The sequence below is a fragment of the Myodes glareolus genome, chromosome 13, assembly GCF_982192425.1.
Source record: "Myodes glareolus chromosome 13, mMyoGla1.1, whole genome shotgun sequence".
In the NCBI taxonomy this organism is placed as follows: Eukaryota; Metazoa; Chordata; class Mammalia; order Rodentia; family Cricetidae; genus Myodes; species Myodes glareolus.
In genome coordinates, this window is record NC_142038.1 from 9,042,238 (window position 1) to 9,061,323 (window position 19,086).

Sequence of the window (19,086 nt, forward strand, 5' to 3'; positions counted from 1 at the left end):
AAAAAAGACTTTTGTCAGGGCTATCAAGCATGGGGACGATCCTGCTTTCAGAAGACATGGGTTGTTTAATGAAAATCTGAGTGACTGGTTCAGGATACTACCCTAGAAATGATTGGGAAGGAGGTCCCAGAGACAGCCAAGACAACACAGGCCACTGCCACCATTCTCAGTTTTCTTATTCTTTTTAACTAATGCTTTCATTTTTTCCCCATTGTACATTTATCTATGCTATTAGTTTCTACTTTTACTTTAAAAATCTTACATTCTTATCTTTTATTTAGCTCTTATATTTATCCCATTTTATTTTTCAACTTTCTTATTTTTGGAAAATATTAAAAAAGTTTCCTTTTATTTTTTCTAATCTGTTATTTTTTGTCTTCTGTTCCATAATATTGTTTCTATACTTATTTTCATTTTTATTATTATAGTTAACTTCTATTCAATTTTTCTTATTTCTCTGCCCTTTATTCATTTATTTACTGTTTTTATATTTATAAAAAATTGAATTTTATGGTACATTCAAGTTTAACTTGGCTATTTTCTGGTCTTTTGGCATTGCTAATATAATTGGGGAGATTTAAGTGATTTTAATATGCTTTTATATTTTATACAATTTGACATCATCATTATAACAGCTTTCTTCTTTCTGTTACTGAGATTCAGTTCCTAACGAAATTGGTCATTCAATAAGATTTCCAAATAAAACATCAAAAGATATCAGAAACAGAAACACAAGAAACACGCAAAAACAATGCAGACAATGCTTCTAAGAGACCACAACTCCTCAGCAACTTAATTCAAGGTTATAAAATAGATAACACAGCAAAGATAAAGATTTATAAGTTTACAGTAAAAATGATTAATGCTATACAGATGAGAAGATGAATTCATTTCAGGACTTGGTGAGGAAAGTCAACCAACACAGAGAAAACAGTCATCAAAATGAATTGGAAAATCAGCAATTTCGATGAAAGAGTTACCATATGAATGAAAGTTTCAGGACAAAAAAATGAGTATAAAAAATGAAATGTTGAAAATGAAAATCTACATAAAAAGTTGTAGCATACTATATGGTGGCTCACATCCACCGATAATTGCAGTTCAGGGGACCTACGTCTCTTCTGACCTCTGCATGCACTAGGCATACACATGGAATATATCATACATGCAGGCAAAGACTCATACAGATATACATAAAAACTTGAAAAGACAATGGAAAGAATTAACTTCATGAGAAGAAAGGAATCTAATAAAAGTAAAAGAAAGCGAAGGAGGAAACTAGCTGGAGGAAGGAGAGAACCTGACATAATGGGACAGAGGGAGAAGGGTGGGACAGTTGGCTATGGGGACAAATAAGAACAAACTGTAATGGCATATGTGTATGAACATGCCACGACGAGACAAGGGTTTGTATTCTAACTTATTTTTTAAATGATTAAAAAGATAAAAATATAACCTCAGGAGTGTTAACTTGTAGCAAAATAACACACACACACACACACACACACAAGATATTATGAAACTAGAAAAACAATTTATAAATTTGGTAACAAAAATATAAAATCTATAAAGGCATTATAACATAGTGATAGACTATACCTTGCCTTTAAATAGATATTAAACTATGTTCAACTTGATTATATTAAAGACTACAAAATAACTCTCAACACGCAAAGGATTAAGACCATTGAAAACTTATTTGCACACAGTGGGGTTAAAGCAAGAATCATGAGACAATATAAATAACTTTAACATTTAGAAATTTAGACAGTTTTAAAACTCCTTTGGTCAATGAAAAGAACCATAATGTAAATTAAAGGAAATAATGAGAACCTAGCATATCAAAACTTGTAGGATGAAGTTCACAACTGTAGCAGAGACTGTCCTTTCATTCCCCGGCTTCCCAGACCAGAATAATCACACAGCAACTATATTAATTGCGACACTGCTTGACTGATGGCTCAGGCATATTTCTAGCTCGTACATCTTAAGTTAACCCATTTCTATTAGTCTGTGTATTGCCATGTGGCTGTGGTGTTGTCTCATTTTCTACATCTGTTCCCTCTGTGGCTGGCTGGAATCTTCCTGACTCCGCCTTCTTTCCTCCTCTAGCTCTGCTTGGATTTCTCTCCTGCCATAGGCTGAAGCACATTTTTAATTAACCAATGGTAATAAAACACATTCACAGCCTACAGAGGGGATCCCCACTGGTTTACTACCTTCCAAATTCACCTTCCTTGAATGCCAGAGGCAAGACTGTTAACAGGTGTAGAACATGTTAGGAGCAGAATCTGGAAGGGCACTGTAGTCAACAGACTACACTGTGATCATACAGACTATAGGCCCTTTTCATTTCCTAAGATGGGTGGAACCTAACTCTAAACAGGAAGCCCGTGACCCTTCTAGTGAGTTTCCTCCCATGGTACCTCCTCACTAACAGCTTCCCGAGCATCCGGGTCTGATTTTTCCAAGCACATCTATCCTGCTATAGATAGCCCATGTATTTGTTATGGGCATCTTTCCCCCTGGCATCTTAGACGGTGGCTTTCAAGTAATTCCACCAATCTAACTTTTCAGTCTGTGACGCCCCAGTGAGCTATGGATCCTCTCTTGAATCATACTGTATAGTAGGGATGGTGCTCACAGATTTCCCCAGGAGTGCTTTTCCTCAGCTCTAGAGAGTGATATTTGATCCCTGTGTATCTATTCTATGTTCATTAGCATTCTCTTTACAACTTGGCATGCAATTCTTTGTTATAATTAATAATTTAATAGTAAATTTATATGCAAATTACTAGGCTGTTTTTTTTGGTCTCCTGGTAGAAACTTGACTACTACACAAGAAAAGGGTTTGTTGAGAGAAATTTATAGTATTTAACACACAAAAGGGGAGAAGTTCAAAAATTAAGGGTCTGCCGTCTAGCTCAGATAATGCACGCTAGTTACATGTGCGAGTACTTAAACAGAATAACTTCTTGACACCTGTGCTACTAGTTTTCGTCAACTTGATATCATCTAGAAAGAAGGAATATCAGCTGAGAAATGCGTTCATCAGATTGCTGTGGGCAAGCTGGTGGGCATGTTCTTGATGGATGACTGATGTGGGAGGGCCCAGCACATTGTGGTCAGTGCCATCCTTGGACAAGTGGTCCTATGTTGTATAAAAAAGAGCAAGCCAGGGTGAGAAAGCCAGCAAGCAGCATTCTTGCATGGCCTCTGCTTCACTCCCGGCCTCCAAGCTCCTACTTTGAGTCTGTGCCTGGGTTTCATTTCATGATAGACTGACTACAATCATGATCTGGAACAATCTCTTCCCTTCCCAAGTTGCCTTTGGTCACAATATTTCTCATAGCAACTGAAAGCAAACTAAGATAACATCCAGGTTCATTTAAAGGGTGAGTTTCACTTAAAAATTAACTATTACAATCTTTATGTAAGGAAAAATAAATCATATTAATAAAAATTAATTGAAATATTTGACATTCACTTGTGATAAAAAATACCCAACAAGTTAGGAATACATGAGTAATGTGATAGCCAATATTCATAAAATCCTATGGCAAAAAGTAAATAATGGTGAAACTTTTAGAAACATTTAACTTTTAAGAACAAGACAAGGAAGAAAACTGGTAAAAAACCAATCACTAGTAAACTGGGCAGTATTCAGTTTGTAAGTTTTTACATACAAAAAACAACATTAAGAGATACTCTTTGTCATAGAATTAGATAAACTATCTGATATATATCAAATAATAATAATAATAATTGTGCATTATATGACTATAATACAACATTTATAATTATAAATACATTATAGAGTGATATATAACAGATAGAACTAATTGATAATAATTCTACACACTGATATAATTATATATATGTATAATCTGATAAAAATTGATAGCAAGAATATGTACAACATTTCTAGATATCTTAAGTAATGGGTAGTCCAGTGACAATGTGAGCAGAAGACCTGAGCATTTCAGAAAAGAGAGTCTCTCAAGACCAAGTGTGTATAAGGTACTAGATTTAATCCAAGTATTACAAGATAAAGATAGAAATAAATGTAGTGTTTAAAATGTGACAAGTTGGTATTATGTGGGCTTGTAACCCAAATGCTATGTGGAATGCACACATTTCTGGGGCTCCCTGGCTGTCAGACTGAAGAGAGAACAAGGTGCAGGGAGAGAAGGATGGGGGAGATATTTCATGCCCTTCTCTGTCTTCCACACATACATACACAGGCATATATTGGTGAATAAAGAACTGACTTGGTCTATAGCACGGGAGGAGGAAGGCAGAGTCAGGGAGATGCCATGGAACTGCTGCCATAGTCAGACATGCTGAAACTATTTGCTGGTAGCCCACGACCTTGTAGTGATACACAGATTAATATAAATGGGTTAAATTAATATGTACGAGTTAGCCAATAACAAGCTAGAGCTAATGGACCAAACAGTGATTTAATTAATACAGTTTCTGTGTGGTTATTTCGGGTCTAAGCTAGCTGGGTGGCTGGGAAGAACAAGCAGCCTCCTTGCTACTACTGCTACTACTACTACTACTACTACTACTACTACACACACACACACACACACACACACACACACACATTTTACACATGTACACAAATATATGTGTTTATTATATACACACCCCATATATGATCCTCCTATGTATCTAGACAAAGAAGACAACTGACTTCTGGCTTTCACTTGTGATCTAAGTTAAACACACAAAACAAAAGACCAGAAGACAGGCATCCCATGATGCTATTCCCATACAGCTTTGTCTTTTGGGGCTTGAGTTATTTCACTCGGCATAACCTTTTCCATTTCCAGCCATTCTGTACAGTTTGGGGTCAGCTCTCCTGTGCCCACATCACTGCTGGTGCTGGAGGTCAGTGAAGGACGACCAGGCCAGCTCTTCTGTACGCAGTGGCTGGTGAGCGAAAGGGCCAACTCAGCACAGTGCTGGACATCACACGAGGTCAGGTGGCAGCCCACACCATGGACATCCGAAATGTCCTCCGTGGCAACATGGGCTATGGACATCAAGACAGACCCCGGCTGTGGTATGGCCACAGACTCAGGCATGGCCCTCAGTGACAGCCCAAGCCTGGGTATCACCACGGCCTCAGATGGCAGTGCAGGCTTCTCATATGGGCCTGTTCCTCATTGCCCACGTGTCTCTGGTCCCACCTCTCTCCACAGCATGTGAGCCGCTTTGCTTCTCTTTGTCTGCCATCTCTCCACTACACTCTATTTCTCATCTCTTCATCTCATATTTGTTTGTCGTAGTCGCACTGGCCATTGGGACATGTGCTTTGGCCATAGGGTCAGGGCCGGCACTTGGGTTCTCATTTGTTTTATTTATCTTTGTCATTTTGACAGGTATAAGAGGAAACCTCAAAATAGTTTTGATTTTGATTTCCCTGATAATTGAGGAAATGCCTCTCAGCCATTTGAGGTTCCTTCATTGATAATTTTCTCTTTAGATCTGCACCTCACTTTTAATTAGGTTGTTTTCTTGATACCTAGTTCCTTTTTAGTTCCTTATATAGTTTGGATATTAGCTCTCTATCAGGTTTGTAGTTAGTGAAAGTCTCTTCCCATTCTGTAGGCTGCTGCTTTTTCTGAATGACGGTGTCCTTTTATTCCCAATCTCGTGAGATCCCATCTATTAATTGTTTGTCTCAGTGCCTGCACCAACTGTGATCTGTTTAGAAAGTCATTTTCTATGCCACTGAGTTCAAGGCTATTCCCCACTTTTTCTTCTGTCAGGTTCAGTGTATCTGGATTTACATTGAGATCGTTGACCCCCTTGGACTCAAGTTTTGTGAGTGGTGATAGATATGGATCCACTTGCATTCTTCTGCATGCTGCCATCCATTTTGACCAGTACCAGTTGCTGAAGATGGTGTCTTTTTTCCCTAGTGTGTATTTCTGGTTTCATTACCAAACATCAGGTATCCATATGTGTGTGATTTTATGCCTATTTTTTTGTGTGCTTCCTTATGAAGCTGAAAATTGTCCTTTAATGATCTGTGAAGAATTGTGTTGGAATTTTGATGTGAATTGCAGTGAAACTGTGGATTGCTTAAGGTGGGATGGCCATTTTTTCCTATGTTAATCCTACTTATCCATGTGTGTGGGAGGTCTTTCCATCTTCTGATATCTTCCTTAATTCCTCTCTTCAGAAACTTAAAGTTCTTATCAAACAAATCTTTCACTGGCTTGGTTAGAGAAACCAAGGTATTTTAATATTATTTGATGCTATTGTGGAAGGAGCTCTTCCCCTGAGTTCTATCTCAGTTTATTCGGGTGTAGGAAAGCTTTGTATCAGTAGGACAGTACTGATTTTTTTTTGTGAGTTAATTTTATATCCTGTATTATAAGTGTACATCCTTACTTTTCTGTAAGTGTTTATCAGCTGTAGAAGTTTTCTGGTTTTAGGGTTACCTTTATAAACTATCATATCATCTGCAAATAATGATACATTTCCTTCTTCTTTTCCAGTTTATATCCCTTTGACCTCTTTCATTTTTTTTTATTTTTCTACCTAAGACTTCAAGTACTATGTTGAGTTGATATGGAGAGAGTGGACAACCTTGTCTTGTTCCTGATTTCAGTGGCCTTGCTTTGAATTTCTCTCCATTTAAGCTGATGTTGGTTACAAGAAAAAAAAAGTAGTTTCTAAGAAAAGAGGGTTTATAAGAAAAGGGCCTGAAAGAAGGTGTGGTTCATCAGCTGTAATAAATGATACCAACATCGAACTCTGAAGATAATACAGTTAGAGGGAAATTAGCTGTGAGGGAACTTAAGGATGGATCAGCCATGAAATCCAGGAGCATCAGAGTGCCAAATAAATTAACAGAGCTCCCCGATCACCTCATTAATTAGAAAAGGGCGGGCCTTGTAGGGATGGCTTCTTCAGAGCAGTGGACATTGAAGTAACACTTCAGGGATACTGGGATGGCAAGGGAACAAGAGCTGAGGAGTCTGAGATAGAAAAGGTTAGCTTATCTTTCAGAAAGTACAGCTTTAAAGGAAGGTGTCTAGAGGGACACTCTGTTCTTTGGAAATAACATTCATGCTTGAAGCCATCTAAACACAAGAACAACAACTACAGGAAAGTGAGAATTAGTGTTGGAAGAAGGTACCAAAAAATAGACAAGAGGCCAATTTAAGAACAGAAGTGGAAGTGTTTGCCCCGAAGAGAAGTTGCTTGTCAAATATGTCATAGTGGAAGAAGTTATTCCTGTGTATGCGTGGGTGTTAGAGGGAACTGGAGGGAGAGAGAAACAGGAGGGAGAGAAGGAGAAAGAGAGAGCGAGAGAGAGAATGAGAGCGAGCGAGCGAGCGAGCGAGAGAGAGAGAGAGAGAGAGAGAGAGAATGAGAGCAGGAGCTGGCGGTGGGGGATAGAGTGAGAAAGAATACAGAAGATTGTGTACTTAATGGCAGGAGTTACTAACAAAGTGAGGTAAACAACAGATGGTAACTCCAGTTTTCTGGGATCAATAAACAACTCGAGGTTTATTGAGCTATCAAGGATTCTGTACAATGCTAAGTGACATTTCTTTGATTAAATGGAGCAGATTTACTCCCAACTTGTTACTCTTGGAAGTCCAGTTTTCATCAAGAGTGTACCTACCCTTCATTCCAGCAAACCTTCCTACAAATACAGCCTGTCTCTGGGGCTGCATCTTAGTGAGGAATCCTTGCTGCTGTATCTGTCAAAGCTTCCGGTGTCACCTAGGTATCTCTGCCTAGACAGCCATTCATTTGCCTCGGATTGTCTGCTCTTCGCCTAGGCTGTGAGTCACACAGATGAACCTGAGGTTACCTTTACAATTCTGCACCTGTAGATAAATAAACAGTTGACAGCTTCCTTTGTTGTTACAAGAATAGGCGGAATGTACCATGTATAAGTGAACTAGTGTAATATTTTTAATTTAAAAATATTAAATAGAATGTATGTGGAAATGGCATTTTAACAGTATAAAAACAGTATATAAACTTTTTGTTTGAGCCAAGAAACATAGCCATTCATCGTATGAATGCAGAGTAATCGTGTCTGAATCCTTCTTTGAGCTTCTATGCAGAAGGATGGAATTGCAAAAAATTCAGAAATTAAACTTATCTTTTGTGATCAAAAGATGTTTTGGGTTTTAACTTAAAAAAAAAAGGAAAGTTTGACAATATAGCACCCCTTCATGATAAAAGTCTTGGAAAGAGCAGGGCTACAAGGAACATACCCAAACACAATAAAGGCAATATATAGCAAGCAGAGAGCCAGAATCAAATTAAAAGGAAACTTAAAGTAATTCCAGTAAAACCAGGGACAAGACAAGACTGTCCACTCTCTCCATAACCATTCAATATAGTACTTGAAGTTTTAGCTAGAGCAATAAGACAACTTAAGGAGATAAAGGGGATACAAATTGGAAAGGAAAAAGTCAGAATATTCTATTTACAAATGATGTGATAGTATATGTAAATGACCCACAAAATTCAACCAGGGAACTCGGACAGCTGATAAACACCTTAGTGAGATGGCTTGATACAAAATTAACTTAAAGAAAGTAGGCCTCCTATATACATATGATAAATGTGCTGAGAAAGAAATCAGAGAAATAGCATCCTTCACAATAGCCACAAATGATATAAAATAGCTTGGGATAACTCTAACCAAGAAAGTAAAATACTTGTATGACAAGAACTTCAAGTCTTTGAAGAAAGAAATTGGAGAGGTATCAGAAGATTGAAAGATCTCCCATGCTCATGGATTGGTTAGATTAACATAGTAAAAATGACCATATTACCCAATACAATTTACAGTTTCTGCGTAATTCCCATCAAAATTCCAACACAGTTCTTTACAGACCTAGAGAGAATAATACTCAGCTTCATATGGAGAAACAAAAATCCCAGGATAGCTAAAACACTAAATAATAAAATAAATACAATAAAAGAACTTCTGGAGGTAATACCAGCACTAATGGCAAGCTGTACGCCAGAGCAGTAGTAATAAAAACCTCATGGTATTGGCAAAAAACAGAAGGGTTGATCAATGGATTCAAATTGAAGACCCAGAAGTAAATCTACACACTGTGGACACTTGATTTTTGGCAAACAAGTCAAAATTATACAATAGAAAAAAAGAAAGCATCTTCAACAAATGGTGCTTGTCTAACTGGATGTTTGTATATGGAAGAATACAAATAGATCCATATCTATCACCCTGCACAAAACTCAAGTCCAAGTGGGTCAAAGACCTCTACATAAATCCAGATACACCAAAGCTGATAGAAGAGGAAGTGGAGAACAGCCTTGAGCACGTTGGCACAGGGATCAACTTCCTGAACAGAACATCAATTGTATAGGCTCTAAGATTGACAACAAATGGGATCTCATGAAATAGAAAAGGGAAGCTTCATCCAGCATCTATGAAAACAGATGCAGAGACTCACAGACAAACATTAGGGAGAGCTAATTAGGTGTGGGTGAGAAGAGAGGTGGAGGAAGGAACTGGGAAGAGGGGAGAGAGGGGAAACATTGGTTAGGATGTAAAAACAAATACAAAATAATAAAACAAAACAAAAAACGGAAAGGAAAAGAGTTACAATGGTTTATCTTAGTCATATTTAATAAAAGTAATTTTTACAGGTCTAATTTGAGGATAGCCAGAGCTTATTAAGAAAGTTAACAGTTGCTATTATAATATAATTTACACAGAGAAACCCAAGTGCACGTTCACAATTATTGAACTATACAAATCCAGGCCCATATTTAATAACTTATTTAAAAGCTGTGCCTAGCTGTGATAATTCTCATTGTAAGCAAAATATCCATTTCAGATCTAGCTAACCTCTGGAGCTAATCAGTATTCACTTAGTAAACTGATTTTCTTCTGTTTTTTTGAATGTGTGTGGAAACTTTCTTTAACTTCCTTTTCACGACCATGCAAATCAAGCCAGCTTTCTCTCACATGTAACACCATCATGGTTTGAATAAGAATGGCCCCCATAGGCTCTTAGGAAGTGCAAGTATTAGAATATGTGACTTTATTGGAGTAGGCATGGTCTTGTTGGAGGAAGTGTGGCACTGGGGGTATGCTCTGAGGTTTCAGATGGTGAAACCAGACCCAGTTTCTCTCTCTTCCTGACTATCCAAATGTAGAACTCTCAGCTCCTCCAGCACCATGTTTACCTGCATGCTGCCATGCCTCTACCATGATGATAAACCTCTGAACTGTAAGCCACCCCAGTTGAATGTTTTCTTTTATAAGAGTTGCCATGGTCATAGTATCTCTTCACACCTATGGGAACCTTAACAAGACAAACATCCATCATACCTAAGGAAAACTATAACTATTCTTCAACTCCATCAAAGACTCCAGAAGGATACAGTATTACTTAAGTAAACAGGAAGTGCATTGTAAGCAACTTCTAAAACTCTAGAATTGACAGAGACATCTTGCTGCCTGGACAGTCACCAGAAGTTTTTCTGTACCATTGGGGCATCCATCTTTAGCCTACAGGCCCATAGTATCCAGCAGACTTTTCCACAAAGCAGGAAATTTCAAAGATAGTTCCACCTATATTGGCAGATTGTCAGTTATTTTCTTCTGTGTCCTGCAGAATGTCTTGCAGATTCTTTTACGAAGCAGAAACCCTGAAAACCATCTTACCTTTTTTAAAGCAGTCATTTCTCTGCAGTTCCTGCATGTTCAGTTCATCAAGCAGTCCAGGCAAGAGCAGTTTCTTGCCCAAATGGCTAGCAGACTCTGTGAGGAACCTGTTTGATGTCCATCTACCTCTTGAAGTAGATTGAAGCTGCAAGGAACAGATGTGTCTCACTGTCATGAAGTCTTAAGCTCTTAAAACATTTAAAATGCCATATTCTGTAGTCTTTGAAAGGTTTGAAGAATGCCTATCCATCTGAAATACATCTCTGTACATCTAGAAAATCTAACTAACATGACTACAGGCTTCATTATTATAGATGATAATCTACTAACCTATACTTATTAATTATACATTACATTTTAAAATGAGCTGCAGAAACACAATACCTTAATCAAGATCAGAAATATATATACATAATATAACAAAATTGACCTCAAATTTCTATCAATAAACAAGAGTCATACCAATGTAAATCTCTATAGCATATTTTCCTTTAAATGTAAACAAACATTTATAAACAATATTTGGGGAATTTGGGTGTAGTTCTCTCCAAATTGCTTTCTGCTGTTTATTGGGTAAAGTAAATTTTGGGGGTGTTCACAGAGACCTTTTAGGGGTCTTGGCCCCTCAAACCACATTAGCCCGGAATGAATCCACAGGTTCTTATCCTCTGTGGAAACAAAAGGAAAACCTCTTTTCCAAAGCAATATATCCTTAGACTCAAATTCTGAAATCAATATACCTTTAAAGTATATATATTGGTTAATTAGCGCCTTCATAGTCAAAAAATTCAAAGAAATCACAATAATATACATAATCCAGACTCTCTGTATATATTCCATCTTTATGTGACTTATTTATTTTTACCCTACTACTTTATAATATTTATTTTATTATCTTTACTCCTTTAATCTATGACTGTCTGTACTCTCTCTTTAAGGACTTTGTTTTACTTTTTAAAAATCATTTACTCCTTTTTATGACTCTCTATACTCTTTTTCTTCTCTCTCCCAAGCCTATGTACATTTATCCAACACTGTGACTTATTTAGCATTCTTTTATGTCTGAATCTGTCTTATTGTATATCTGTAATTCTTTTCTGTCTTGAATAGCTTTTAAAATGGTAAGCAGCTTGGTTGCAGTGGCCCTGGTTTCTGGCTTCACCTCTCTCCACTTTCAGAATGGTGGAGCTACCATTACTGCCAGCTCTGGGACTGCCAGGTAGGAGCCGTGCTCATCACTTTAACTGAGAATGAGTATGCAGCACATAAATATGCCATGCAGAGCACTGCATGACCTGGAAATATCTTTGTAAATAGCAGTGGGAATCTGCCATTCTCTCCTGCCTGTACTGTCCTAGCAGACCTGATCCCGCTGCCTGCTCATAACATCATGAAGAGATGTTATATTTTGTTGCAGGAAGAAAAGAAGTATCAAATTAAGATTTTATTATCTCAAAAATATTTTCTATAATGTACATTTGCAAAGTTGGAGAAAAATAACACATGCACTATTGGCCTCTGCTTAATCATAGTGCTAGTGTGTTTGTGAAATTAGCAATTTTCTACTAACATTGAATCTTGAAAAGGATCAAGGGGCTGGAGAGGTAGCTTAGAAGTTAAGAGTACATACTTTTTTTTTTTTTTTCAGAGGACGAGGGTTCAGTTCCCAGGTCCCAAATCAGTCAGCTCACTTCTACCTGAAATTCCAGTTCTAGGGGATCTGGTCTGATGCCCTCTTCTGTCTAACTTCCTATGGCACCTCTAAACTCATATAGGTACACACATCAATTAAAAACATCCTTTATGAAAGAACACACACACACACACACACACACATATATGTTCAATATATATAACATGTTCAATAATTCCATCATTTTCATTTGGCTTATTTATTAACATGTTCAATAATTCCATCATGTTCAATAATTAAGCCAAATGAAAATGATGGAATTATTGAACATGTTAGAGGATGCAGATACAGCAAAACATAAAAGAAGAGCAAGAAAAGGGCTGAAAATGATCAGGGTATTTTATATCTATGGCTAGAAATATTGCCATGGCCTCTCTAAGTGAACTACTGCACCTGGGAGAATAAGAAGGCAGAGAAGTCATAATTTTTGAAGAACCTGTCAGAAGTCAAATGAATTAGCAAGTGATTTTCATATTTGAGAGATTTCTAGCAAGAATTTTTATAGTGTGATTGGTAGAAGACTTGAAGGAAAAAATTAACTCCACCAGACTCCTTGAATGTAATTGCATTTTTGCTCCAATGAAGGGTTTTTAGGGGTGGAGAAAATTCAAATTGGGATAAGCAGAGGTATAATTAGAGTGACAGGAAGAAACCTAACCTTCTCAATCACCATTGAGACCTCTCTGCTACTGTTTCTGTTGCCAGATATTTAAACATAGACCCATCTCTAACTTCTGTTTAAAATTAGTTCATAAAATGTATTTAGACCATTTTATCTTTATAGAAAACCAGAGCAGAATGTTCATATGCCTTCCCTTATTGTCTCCAAAGATTTTATTATCAACCACTTGTAACATTACAACATATTCATTGCAAATTTTGAAGAAATATTGACTAGCTATTGTTAATAGAGCTGATAGTTCACATTAGACAACATTTTGCACCACACAGTTCTTTGGCTTTGACAAATGTACAGTGCCATATCCCATTTTGTGTCACACAGAAAACCTTCAGTGCCTAAATATCCTTTGGGTGCCCCATTCATTCTTTAATCCTCTCTTGCTTTTCTTTCCAAATGTGAGCTTCTGGAGGATTATAGAATGGAGAGACTACACCTGTCCTATTTGACCCCGCATAGCCAGATTTCTAAGGAAAAGACAGACTGAAATAGCATTCAACCGACCACACACTCCCCTCCCCTCGCCTCTTCATTGCACTGTGCTAAAATTAACCACCAGACATTTACAACCCCACCACCGGCCTTAACTTCTTTCGCCAGCATCCTTAGTCCGCTCACTAGAAAACACGGATTAACGAGCTATATAAAACCATAAAGTACTGTCTTCTCGCTTTGATCCTGTAAGACGAAGATCTGAGGCAAAGGTTAAAATAAAAGAAGCTATTAAGCAGGAAACTAAATTGAGTGTGAAGAGTTATTGTGTTAATATCCACACCTGATCTGGCTTAGTGGTGCATGTCTGTATGTGATTCCAGCACTTGTGATGCAGAGGCAGGAGGATTGTGTGTTCAGAGCTAGGTGGGAAGACCCTGTCTCAAAACACAAAGTTCTTAGGTTCAAACTTGGATCAAACCACAAACTGAGGTGCTTATTTAACATATCTAAGTGTACTGGCTGCCAGGTTCTCCCAGCATCCTTCAGTCCCTACCTGTTGCAGGGTCCTTCTGTCTGGCATACACTATCCCTTCCCCTAAACTGCTCCAGCCTAGGGGATGGGCTGCCCTCCCCCCAGCCACCTTCTCTATATGATCAAGCTGTTTTGGTTAGCGGGTCCTTTTGTCTAGCCTTTACTCTCCTGGTCTCCTGGCTGTTCCTTCCCACATCTCCTCATATGACCTATCAATGTCATGGTCATCTTCACTTTGGATTCTCCCAGGTGACTCTGCCTCTGGCTATGCTTTCCCACATACCCACAATAAATCTTCTGCTCTGTCAGAGCTAGGAGCAGTCATGTCCTTTTTTTAAAATTTCTTTTTCACTTCACAACAAGAACAGAGCAAGGAAACAATAACAACAGACTTTCTGTGGTATTACTAGGTACTTTAAGACCTTGGAATATGACACCTAGGGGTTATCAAGACCATTACTCTTGATAACAACATCTAAACACACCAGGATATCTCTAAGTTCTCAACAACCATCACAAGGTCCTCAGACATCTGATGTGTGGGCTTTGAAAGTACTTTAGTGCTCACACTTTGAAAAGCATGCTCTTCAAGGACTTTTTTCCCCCTCGGTTGCATAAAATTTCCTTCTGACCTTGCAGAGAAGACTTGGTAAGGAAAAAACAAGACAATTTTGTCATTGTGTTGACATGTCACTCCAGCGTTGCTGTAGACACTGACAGTTCTCTCTGGGGGTGCAAGTACCGTCCTCCAGGCCTGCTCCTCAGACAGTATCACACAGAGAACTTCCTTCAGGGACGGAAAACTTATCTCAGGACAATGGACACACACTTTTGGCCATCCATGCACAAATAGGAATCGATAATGTTAGGGCAATTTCCTGTTTTTCTATTTCTAATCTGGGACACAGATTTTTATGTCAGGACCTTTTGATTTTATGCAGGGATAAATGCATTACGGAAGCTGGAAAACTGCCCCGTTAGATTCTAAGCAAATGCTTAAATTTGCTTTCCCCAAACAAACAGTAGCAGATTTCAGTCATTGCCACTGCTCTCATAGCAACAACCTAGACTGCAGCTCTCCACAGAACACCACGTAAGGCAAAGACAAGCAATACAAAAGAACAATGATCGTTATGTAGCAGCCAATTGCTGGTTCAGAGACCTGTTTCCAAACTCGAGCTCCAGGTTTCAGAATAGAATGGAAAATAGAACTCAGTGGGTGTTAGAAGCCCATTTCTGTATTTATCTGTAGTTTAGTGCAGAGAACAGCTGGAAATTCTTTACTTAACTAAGCTTCCCAGCATAACCCGACAGTAAGCTTATTTACCTCAATAACAATGGTTCTCAACCCTCTTAATGCTGTGACCCTTTAATAGAGTTCCTCATGTTGTGGTGACCCCAACCAAAAAATTATTTATGCTGTTAATTCACAACTGTAAGTTTGCTGCTGTAATGGATTATGTTGTAAATAACTGATATGCAGGGTATCTCATATACAACCCCTGTGAAAAGGTTGATTGCCCCCAACAGGTTGAGAACCACTGCTCAGTGCTATAAAAATACCTCATTAATGAGTAAGATTAAGATTCAAGACTATGAAATTTTTTATTTTAAATACAAATATTAAAACAGAATTCTTAAAAGCAAGAATGGAAATTTAAATTAAATATCTATAATTCCATGTTTACTTTATTGAGACACAAGCATGTTAAGCAGGGTTCCCATTCACAAACCTACTTTTTCAAACACAAATAAGTCAGGTAGAATACACATAAAATGAGAAACTTAGAGAAAATATACAAAACAGAGTGCCAGGTTTTGCTAGGTGACTTTGAAATGAGTTATATTTAGCTTAGTTGAAAAAAATCAGATGTCTATAAATTCAGAATATGAAAGAAAAAATGCAATGAAAAGAATAAAATATCCTCAAAATTCCTTTCAGTGTTTTACATCTTGATTTTGTCTTTTATCATGAATGCCTGATAATACTTAGAGTGAAACATTAAGCTAGGTGTAGCAACGCATATGAGTAATGACCTGCATTGGTCCTTGACCTGATCATTAGCTTTCTTGGAATTTGGTAAAAATTGCCTCAAACACTGTGCTTTACACAAACAGAACTTAATATTCTCCTAGATCTGGGGACTAAAATTCAAGACTGAGGTGCCTGTGCAGCCAAGCTTTCTAGGAGAGCTCAGTTAATATCCACGACTCAGTGGATCAATGCCACGGGTCAGTTACTTTGGTCCTGATGTTGTTTCCACCAATAAAACCGTGAATGTGGACACTGACATGATCCAACCTGCCCAGGTACGATGGTTGGTGCTGCTGTTCACTTAGGGAGATGGGCCTCTAGGCATGCCTGTGTGAATTATCTTAGCTATGTTACTTGAAGGAAGGCCTCTCTAGACTGGAAGGAACTGCTCCCCACCAAGGGATTCTGAATGACATAGCATGGAAAGGGTGGGTTGATCACTGACATGCATTTGTCGTTACCCGTTTATTGACCATGCATGAACAAACAGGACCAGTTCCTGCTCTTGGGACTGCCCCATGACAGTAGATTTTCAGCTTGAGCTGCCGGTTTAGAGAAATGCCTTAAATTGCTTTTTTTTTTTCGATATACATTTTCATTTTCTTTTTTTTTTCAAAGTTTATTAAATTATGAAAGTTTCCATTTCTGCCCCTCCTCCCAACACCCTCCCACTCCCCCCTCCCCCTCCTCCTCCCTCTCCCTCTCCATCCCCAAGAGCAGTCAGGCCTTCCAGCCCTGTGGGAAGTTCAAGTTCTTCCCCCTTCCCTCCAGGTCCAGGAAGGTGAGTATCCAAACAGACTGGATCCCAAAAATCCAGTATATGCAGAGGAAACAAGTCCCAGTGTCATTGTCAGTGGCTTTTTAGAAAGGCTCCGGGCCAGCCACATTCAGAGAATCCGGCCACATTCAGAAAATCTGGTTGGATCACATGCTCGTTCAGTCCCAGTCCAACTGGCCTTGGTGAACTCTCATTAGATCAGTCCCCTTGTATCAGTGGGTGATCGCACCCCTCGCGGTCCTGAGTTTTTTTTCATGTTCTTCCTCCTTCTGCCCCTCATTTGGACAAATAGCATAAAATATCTTGGGATAACTCTGACCAAGGAAGTGAAAGACCTATTTGACAAGAACTTTAAGTCTTTGAAGAAAGAAATTGAGGAGGATACCAGAAAATGGAAAGATCTTCCTTGCTCTTGGATTGGGAGGATCAACATAGTAAAAATGGCAATTCTACCAAGAGCAATCTATAGATTCAATGCAATCCCCATCAAAATCCCATCAAACTTCTTCACAGACCTTGAGAGAATAATAATTAATTTTATATGGAAAAACAAAAAACCCAGGATAGCCAAAACAATCTTATATAATAACGGAACGTCTGGAGGTATAACCATCCCTGACTTCAAACTCTATTACAGAGCTACAGTATTGAAAACAGCTTGGTACTGGCATAAGAACAGAGAAATCGACCTATGGAATTGAATAGAAGACCCAGATATTAACCCACAAACCTATGAACACTTGATTTTCGACAAGGGGGCTAAAGGTATGCAATGGAAGAAGGAAAGCATCTTTAACAAATGGTGCTGGCATAACTGGATGTCAACCTGTAGAAGAATGAAAGTAGATCCATATCTATCACCATGCACAAAAATCAAGTCCAAATGGATTAAAGACCTCAACATTAATCTGACCACTTTGAACCAGATAGAAGAGAAATGCCTTAAATTGCTTTTATCAATGCATTTTATCACAGCAGCCAGAAGAGAAATGAACACACTGAATTTTCACAGACAGACCATGTATAGCAACACATTTAATTCATTCCATGCAGGTTGATTCTCAAGGTTTGGTTCTTAAATAACACGGACTATTACTGAGTACTAGAAGAAGGAAGAAAGAATTACACAGGCAAGAGGATATATGACAAGGAAAGGAAACCACACATATGAAACAGACAAATATGAAAGTATCCTGCAGTGGGAATGAGAACGACTAGGGAAGGGATGGAGAGTCAGCTCCATGAAGCACGGACATCAGAGTGGCTGCTAGTTATTATATAAAATTCTAAAGAAGTAGTCAGACTGAAAGACTCTGTGTTTTACTGTTTTAAGTGATGATATATTGAAAATATACCACCCTTGCTGTTGTGTAGAGAATACCCTGAAAGGGAAAATCATAAGGAAAACACAAGTGAAGATTTGAACTTATGTAGGGAGCGAGCTCACCGGACATAACAACAGGATCCATGTGGAACATGACACAGAGAATAGCAAGAAAATTATTTTTCTCTGGGCATGTGCATAACACTTTGTTTTCTAAACATTCTTATGTTTTTTGGGCCAAAAATTGATTTTAATTTTCTTTCTTTTGATCATCTGCTCATGCATTATCAATTACATTGTTTTGACATTTATTACCGTTCTCTCTTTCTAGTCTGAGTTTGGATTATCACTTTCATTTACTCATATAATAAAATAACTTCTGCAACTCAGACTTCATTACCAAATCCTGCAAACTTTCTCATTGACTTTTTATTTCCTTCATCCCCAAGCCCATGCTTCTCCATATCTGTGCTTTTTGCTACTGCCCATTACAACCATCTTCCCAAGTCAGCTGCAATTCCTTCCAAGACCTTGAAGTCCTGCCCAAGTAAGTTCTCAACGAAAGCCCTCCAACCCCACCCTTCAGATACCCTAGCTCCTTTCCATTAAACCTAAGTGGTCAGCATTTCCTTCTCTGTCATGAATGCCTGGGGAAGAGAATTGCTCAGTGAATTTGGGGAAAGTGATTGAACATCTTTACTAACATCGAAATGATGAAGACATTAACTTTTATAAGAAAGTTTGCATTTTCAGAAGAGAAAGTCTGAGAAGAATCATGGAGAAATTGCCAGTGAAGGAGCAAAGCTTTGGAGGTGATAGATTGGGAACAGTCTCTGTCGTGGTCATTTAACACGGGTGATGATCCATTCAACCTAGAAATAGACAATGATGCCCCGAGATGAGATGAGACGAAGGAC